This window comes from Triturus cristatus, chromosome 7 (assembly GCF_964204655.1).
Source record: "Triturus cristatus chromosome 7, aTriCri1.1, whole genome shotgun sequence".
NCBI classification, from domain to species: domain Eukaryota; kingdom Metazoa; phylum Chordata; class Amphibia; order Caudata; family Salamandridae; genus Triturus; species Triturus cristatus.
The window spans coordinates 700,114,092-700,121,632 of NC_140590.1; positions in this window are offsets into that span (position 1 = coordinate 700,114,092).

The window sequence follows — 7,541 nt, forward strand, 5'->3', positions numbered from 1 at the left end:
GATAGATAAAAATAAGCTTTCCCTCCACAAAAACATTCAAACTATTCCTCTGGAAACACTATCTTGCAAATTTAAAGAAGAATTGTCCCACTTCAAATTGATAACTGAATCTGCACTGGAAAACATGATCTCAGCAATCCGGCCATCCTCTCCCTTTGCAAAGAGGGTGAAAACTATTGCTTCATTCCTCATCCCTCACTTCGGACAAGTAGCCAATTCCTCCCTCAACCTCCCTGTGTCTGGTTAATAAACCAGACACAGATCCTACTGACCAGAACAACTTGACCCTATCTCCAACCTTCCTTTCAAAGCCAAAATGCTAGTAAGCTCTATAAATAACCAGCTTAAAGTATATAAAGTAAAACAACATCTTCGATGCCCATCAGTCAGGATTCCGATCTGGCTTCTTCACAGAGAAAACAATGCTGCAAATAATAGACTATGCTCTTTGCAATATGGACTATTGGGCAATGGAGACTCCTGTCTTCTTGATCTCTTGGACCTGTCTTCAGCATTTGACACAGCCAACCACTCATACCTCTTAAGAATCTTACAAATCTTGAATGGGAATCAAAGGAATAGTACTGAAATGGTTCAAGTCATACCTCTAAAGTCACTTCCAAAAGGTCAAGCTTTCTACCTCTCTCTCCAGCTTTCTGTCTCTGTGCCAAGGAGTACCCTTAGGCTCCATCCTATCACTAATCCTGTTCAATCTTCTTATAGGGCCCCTTTGCTCCTCCTTAGACAATTCAAAGATATCTTTTCATCTCTATGCTGATGACGCCCCGCTAAATTTAAAGTATCGTTTCCCTAGCACCCTTTTCAAGAATCCTTGAGGATCTCCAATCATAGATGTCACTCCACCACCACAAACTTAAAACAAAGAAAACAGAGTTCCTTCTACTCTCTATGCTGCACCGCAGCCCACCTTTAAAGGCCTGGATAGCTTCCTCAAACCTACTTGACTGTAGTCCATTGGTTTTAAACAAGGTGAAATCCTTGGGCTTTTCACTTGACATTAACCTTAATCTACACATCTATATTAATGCCATAGAAAAGAGTGTCCAATAATAAATCTGGCATCTTAGAGGGGTCAAGCCATTAATTCCTGTTCATAATTCTGTAACTGTGGTTTGAATCAATGATTCTCTCAAAACTGGACTACAGAAACTCACTTCAACGGACATTTGCAGAATTCACCTAGCCTCGCTAAAGTCTGCCATTAACTTTGCTGCCCTCTTAGGCTCCAGCACAAGACAATCCAATCATGTCATCTCTGTTCTGACCACACTCAACGAAATCAAGGAGCACCTACAAGTTGGCCTGTATCATCCAGAAATCTAGTTCATACACAAGGTAGTGGTGGATAATGAGTTGCACAATCACTTAGACTATTTGATTCAGCTAGTGGGGCAGTTCAATACAATAAATATATCCAATTTGAGACAAAATATGGGTAAGGTGCCAATCGAGGTCAGATATCCCACTACCAAGGATATCAATTAAACAGGCCACACATGGTCTGTAATAGAAGCAAAAGGGGAAGACCCCGGCACTCAGCTGATTTATACACAATACACATTCGATTAGAAATTAATCAAACGTACTACAAGTACCAAATCGTAGAGAGAAGAACCAATTCCCATGGGAAATTTCACAAGACCAACAAGTATAAGCTGTGAATTTGGTTTAATAATTTTAAAGCACAGAGCATTTCATCTTAACATATTGCATCAAAACTTAAACAGAACATCAGACAGAGAAGAATGTATCCCTCGTTAACATGTATGTCCCGAGTCTTGCAGTTCTTATGAATGCTAAGTTTTGACACGTAGAGTGTTCTCTCTGAAACAGCCAACGCGCGTTTCGTCACCACCGTGACTTCCTCAAGGCTTTAAATATGATGTTCGTATAAGTGTTGGCGATGGCTATGGTAGGCCCGATTCCCTATATATCACCGAGTTCCCCAGGGAGTAATTTGATGAGTCCAAAACTCACTGGCTCCTGTGATTGCAAAAAACGTGGCTATATTTGTCTTCAAGTCTGTAGTGAAGCATATTATGCTGTGATGGGGCCGTCTACAACCTCCAAGGTTCTGTCAATTGTACAGATCCCATAAGCCAGACGTGGTATTATACAGTTTGGCAGAGAATGCACTTAAGAATTTTAGAAACACTGGGTTTTAAGATCCAGAAGTACTGAATGTCTCTTGTAGTTTGAGCCACGATGGGACTCTAAGTACGACACTCCGTAATACTGAAGGAACTTATCATGGCTCCTTAAAGCAGTATCCACGGGATATTCGAAGAACAGCAGAGCAGACTTAGCTTGCTGGTGACTGTACGCTCTTTTATTTGGCTCAAACGACAAGAGACATTCAGTACTTCTGGATCTTAAAAACCAGTGTTTCTAAAATGCAAAGAGCTCTGATGCCCCTGGGGTCTGGTTTGTGCTATATATGACTGCAATAATAATAACTATAATAATGCTGCCCTGTTATGATTGTAGACCCAATAACTAGAAATGTCTCCTAGGGCTCCTCACTGTTCTCACCACTGTCCAACGCAGTGCCTAATTTGTAAATGAGTAAGTGCCTGGGCCCAAGGTTTTGCTCAGAAACCCACAGATGATACTATCAAAGGTCTTGATTCTTAATACCAAGGCTGTGCTAGAGTTTTCTTAAAGTTCATATTTTTGTGTGACAATAATATTGAATATTAATGATTTTTATGTTGGATCCAATCATCCAACACAAAATAGTAGTTTGTATATAGTTATAACAAGTTTAATATGAAGTTCATAAGTGTGATTTTTTAACATAAAATAGTTGCCACATTTTCGTGAAATCTCTATATTAGAAAAATGGATACTGTTTCGGTCTTTGTTTTCCACTCCTTCATTTATCCCCTCCCATCAGCTTCCCCTGCCCATCTCTTCTCCCCACAAGCTGCACGAAAGCAAAGGCAGCTGATTTAATGTTTTTCAAATATGTCATGAATGCAAAGGCTTATTAATGAAACTTTGAAGGTACTAGATATGTTGCAACATTCATGATTTCTTCAGGTCTTGTTTCTGTAGATCAGTTCAGTTTTGCACGTTCATTGATTGTCTTTGTTTAATGTTCTATATTTTTTGTTAAAAAAATCTCCAGATCACAGTGATACAGAAAAATAAGATGCTTTCTTAGAAAAAGGGAGAGTGCTAACGTATAAAATGACTGACATGGGTTATTCTAAATCACCTAAGATTTTTTGCATGGGATGATGACATACTGATTCTGTGCTTTTAATTAATGTTTATGCAAGAATTACATATAAAAACCTTTACTGATTCTGGAGGTGACCCAGGTGAAGAGTTTGAGATTTCCTAGATGCTAATGGGGATTCCGTCCAACATTTCTTAATTTCGCTGCTCAGTTGAGACTTAGAATGAGCTTTGATTTTGCACTACTCTGCATTAATTTGCCCTTTGAGAACTCACGGCATTCATTCTGTACTGCTTGATTTTTAGATTTCTGTAAGAAAACTCTTTAACTTTTTGTCTGATCTAGACCTCGGGTATTGAGTGGTCCTAATTACATATCTTTCATACTTTGTTAAATTGATGTTGGGTAAAGTGCCTTTCAATGCAAGATCAACCCATAGCTGAACCCTATAGGGTAAATTGTTGCAATATGATTATTGGGGTACAGTTCTAATTAATGCGACAGCTGTGTAGTACTGATTCCACCTCATGCCTCTTTCGCCCACCACCAGACACTCCCTGCCTCTTTATCTCACTCTTACAGGTTCTTTTCCAGCCCTGATTCCGCCCTCCGAGGCTATTTCTTTCTTCTTTCACTTCCTTCATGATTCCCCATCGGTGTTTTTCTCACACTTTTTCTGGATCAAACTCTGTTGAGGAAAAATAAGTACTGTGCCCAAAATTGAATGCAGATAATCCCCACCTGTAACCACTACCTACAATTAAGCACTGGTCTAATGCCTAGATGACATCTCATATCTCCCTAATCATCTCTGATGAGACAGAAATAATATAAGGTGTACATGCCCCCCGTCCCCATCAACAGTAAACTCCATGATTGTCCTTATGAGATTAACCGCTGGATGGTAAGGAATGACCTCAAACCTAACCCTGAAGATGGACATCCTGGTCTCTGGTGACCTATGAGGTTCTTACATCACTGCCTTAGCCAAATAGTTTGGGTATTTGCCCTAAACCTTCAAAACTAACAAAAAGGTTGTGTGTGATCTGAATTTGGATTCGGATCTCAATCTGGAACTACATATTAAAAAAAGAGGTTTGGAAGCTTTTTCAATCTTTTCACACTACAGCACAATCTTCTGAATTGAGCATCCCACCAAAAGCCACAGGCAATGATAGCAGTAATCTTTTCATGCCTTGGATACGTAAATGCCCTATTCCTTACTCCCACTGCATATCTCACAATAAGATCAGAAAAGGTAAAGCAAAAACATTACAGCAACTATAATGTTCCAACATATTTACACATATTTTTTGCATGCTTCCCTGGTTATCAATGAAGCAACATGTGAAGTTTGAAGCACTGTGTATTGTGTAATATTGCAGCATTTATATAGCACTCACTATCCCTTTGTGGGGTGCTGAAGATCTTGTCTGCATGAGTAGCATGCTACACTATGAAGGATGTGTGGTTGGAAGGATGCTGGTTTTGTTTTGATCCTATGTGATATGTGTTTCTATGGCACTTGTGATGATCACTGAGGTGTGATAATCATGTTATGGGACGTAGCTCATAGCAGTACGTTGAATGATGAAGTGTAAGAGATGGACACACAGTTTTATGGTATTCAGTATGCTGCTAGCTTTGAAAAGCTCTGCAGGTCCCTTTATGATATTTCAGATGATACAGGATGCTTATTTCACTAGGTTGTCCAATCTGAGATTTTGTGTATCGTTGTGGTCTTGAGTATCTCACACTCCTCAACCTTCCATGAGACTGGCCTGGAATTCGTCCAACTCCGTCTTCGCAAATGCCAGCCTGTAGCAGATATGAGAGCTAGCCAAGTCCTCCTAATCACAAAATACCATTCAAGAAGAATTAATATGAGTCATCTACTTCTGTGAAACGATGGAACTCCATGATATATAATTACAAACCATACAAGACCGCTTGATTGCTAGAAAAAAATGAAACTTGGCTCCTTAATTACTTTTATTAACATCGTGGGGCATGATAACAAGCCTTCTGGTCAACACGGATCACTACTCAGACCAGAGACACTCAGTAGCTAATTGACATTTACCTGATATTTTTATTCATACAGTGACAGAATACACTAAAGTTTTCTCTACAAGTTAATTCTTCCACATAAAAATATCTACATACCACTGCACACAATGCACAAAAAAGTAAACAACACTTAAATCAGATGTATAGCTACATCATAGATGTACAGCCATGACACTACACAGCACTAACTGTCAATCACCAGATCCCTAGCCTCATTCACATCCTACTTTTCATGCCTGCAGGCTACTCCATCTAGAAACTCCTTGACCACAAACATATATATCAAACTCCCGTACATTAACACATCTATGTCACTGAACAACCCTCATAGCACTACCAGTATCCATCCTTTCCTACCTGGCAAACAGTTCCTTTCCTCACCCACTCAGAGGGTTTGCTCCTCTCCCCATATGACCATCCATTCTCTACTCCTGCTCCCATACTCATTTAATACTGCCATCATCACTCCCTAGAAATACCTGTCTCTGCAATACCGTCCCACTCCCCAGACTCATATGGCCTTCAATACAACCTGTCCATATCTTCTACCCAGTGGCTCATCCACTCTCATGTCCTTTGTTCTTTATGCCCTACACCTTATCCCTTACACTCAGGAAACTCTCTCTTTCTTGTGCTCTCCCATTCAACTCCCACCTACACCACCCTCTTCAGTACCCACTACTCCCCCTTTGCTCGCCATCTCTTTCTTCCCTACTCTGCCTATTCCATCCATTTACTCAGGTGCTGCACTCCCTCCCAATTGTCTCCACTTTTGCCTCCAGCTCTCAGCCATTCCTTTCACCTTGTCCTCTACAGCTCTCTCCCACTTGCTCCACGTCATAGTTCTCTTGTACACCCTTAACCCCTTTAGTCATCCACCAATGCTCAGTTTTCTCAGATTACTTCTTTGCCCTCAAAAATCATTTTGCCTCTACCTTCACCTTTATCAAAAACCTAGACTCTTTACTTCCATACACAAACACCTTCCAAATTCTCCTGAACTAAGAAGCAGTCACATCCCCTCCCCCTTTATCACCTCCATCTCACAAAAACCTTTAATCGGTATCTTTCTGTTGTTGCCCTATCAAATTTCACATTCTTATAACCTCTACCCCTCTTTTGTATTCCATCCCCTTGCATAAGCATGGGTTCACACCTCTGACCTTTCCTTTAGACCCGTCTCTTCCATCCCTTCCTGGCCAATGCAGCTCTCACACCCACACCTCCATTGTTCCCAAGACCTGAGCCCCCACCAACACCTCTTTTTCTACAACCCCCTTAGCATTCTATCACTTCACAATTTTCTCAACAACTACCTCCCACTCACCCACATCACTCCCACCACTACACTATTTTGCTTTTCCCCAAACCCGGCCTATCTTTCAACTCCAACCATCCCCCCACTATTCTCTATCTTATTTACCTCCAACCACCAATCCTGGTCACAATATCACATCTATAACCCATTCTTGCATCTATTCCACCACCATCCCAATTGTCATTTCCCTACCACTCCCACATCAATATCTCCTACTCATTACTTTCCCCCATCTTTCACCCAACCCCGGCCCTCTCACAACCCCCTTCATCTCCCTGACTGCCTCCATTTTTACCTTTCCCTTTTTGCCTAACACCAACCTTGGCTCCATCGCTATCCCTAATCCCTACCACATATCTCCCATCCTAACCCTGATCTCCTCACTTCTACACCATCAGCTCCCCAACTACTGTCTCCCTACCCACCCATTTTATCCCATTCCATCCTCTCCACTCTTCAGCCTGTCTTCTGATGAATATTTCAAATCTATATTTAACTCTTATCTCCACACCTCATCATGCTTCCTGCCCACAATCTTCCTACCAATATACCCATTTCCAAACAACAACATTCCTTCTACTTCCTTTCTTCTCTTTCTTTCCTTCTTCAAAGCTCGGTGAGTACTTAAGCCTCCATGACCACTGACCCTGCCAATCTACAATTTGCAAGTCTTACCCATAGTTTAACTTTTGCCTACTTATATACAAACCACTGACTACCACATCCCATAAAATTATGACAACCCACCATGCAACATTCTGGCTCTTCACTCAACACGTATTTTGCTTCATTAACAAATAGATGTAACCTTACAAGCACCTAACCTAAACACATCACATCCCACTCCGATCACCAACACAATCCATTTAAACTTCATTCAGTCTTTCCAACCAATGTCAAACTTTCCTGTGTGTTACAGAAGTCACCTAAGAGGGTATTGCTAACTCC